Here is a 1,305-nt window from a genome sequence, read left to right on the forward strand (position 1 = left end):
TGTGTGTGTGTGTGTGTGTGTGTGTGTGTGTGTGTCTTCTCTCGGTGTTCACTGAGCCAAAGCACCAAACACCTGTCTTTCTCCCACTTCACAGCCATGGCATCATGGTTACTGCTGGTGTCATGGTTACTGCTGGAGTCAAGGTTACTGCTGTTTAGGGATGTGAAATGTGAACAGAAGGATTAGCTGTGGGTGTTTGTTTTGAAAACTTTATCCGTGTGTGTGTGTGTGTGTGTATGTATGTGTGTGTGTGTGTGTGTGTGTGTGTGTGTGTGTGTGTGTGTGTGTGAGTGTGAGTGTGTGTGTGAGTGTGTGTGTGTGTGTGTGTGTGTGTGTGTGTGTGTGTGTGTGTGTGTGTGTGTGTGCCTGTCTGTCTGTATGTTTGAAAGGTTGGTTGTTGTGATAACCTCCACCTTAGACGTAGAAGTGGAGGAGATAGATAGCTCCACCTTACCATTACATACATCACAGTCTATCTACATTTACATTTACATAGCAGACGCTCTTATCCAGCGACTTACAAATTGGTGCGTTCACCTTATGACATCCAGCACTTTATATACAAATCACAGTCTTTATCTATGACCTAGGTATTCCAGTGAACAGCCACTTTACCAATAGCTGACACCAGCCTTTTAAGGACCATTATATACATCACAGTCTATCTACCTCAGCTGACACCAGCCTTCTAGGACCGTACCATTACATACATCACAGTCTATCTACCTCAGCTGACACCAGCCCTCTAGGACCGTACCATTATATACATCACAGTCTATCTACCTCAGCTGACACCAGCCTTCTAGGACCGTACCATTATATACATCACAGTCTATCTACCTCAGCTGACACCAGCCTTCTAGGACCGTACCATTATATACATCACAGTCTATCTACCTCAGCTGACACCAGCCCTCTAGGATCGTACCATTATATACATCACAGTCTATCTACCTCAGCTGACACCAGCCCTCTAGGACCGTACCATTACATACATCACAGTCTATCTACCTCAGCTGACACCAGCCTTCTAGGACCGTACCATTATATACATCACAGTCTATCTACCTCAGCTGACACCAGCCTTCTAGGACCGTACCATTACATACATCACAGTCTATCTACCTCAGCTGACACCAGCCCTCTAGGACCGTACCATTACATACATCACAGTCTATCTACCTCAGCTGACACCAGCCCTCTAGGACCGTACCATTATATACATCACAGTCTATCTACCTCAGCTGACACCAGCCCTCTAGGACCGTACCATTATATACATCACAGTCTATCTACCTCAGCTGA

This window comes from Oncorhynchus nerka, unplaced genomic scaffold (assembly GCF_034236695.1).
Source record: "Oncorhynchus nerka isolate Pitt River unplaced genomic scaffold, Oner_Uvic_2.0 unplaced_scaffold_858, whole genome shotgun sequence".
NCBI classification, from domain to species: Eukaryota; Metazoa; Chordata; class Actinopteri; order Salmoniformes; family Salmonidae; genus Oncorhynchus; species Oncorhynchus nerka.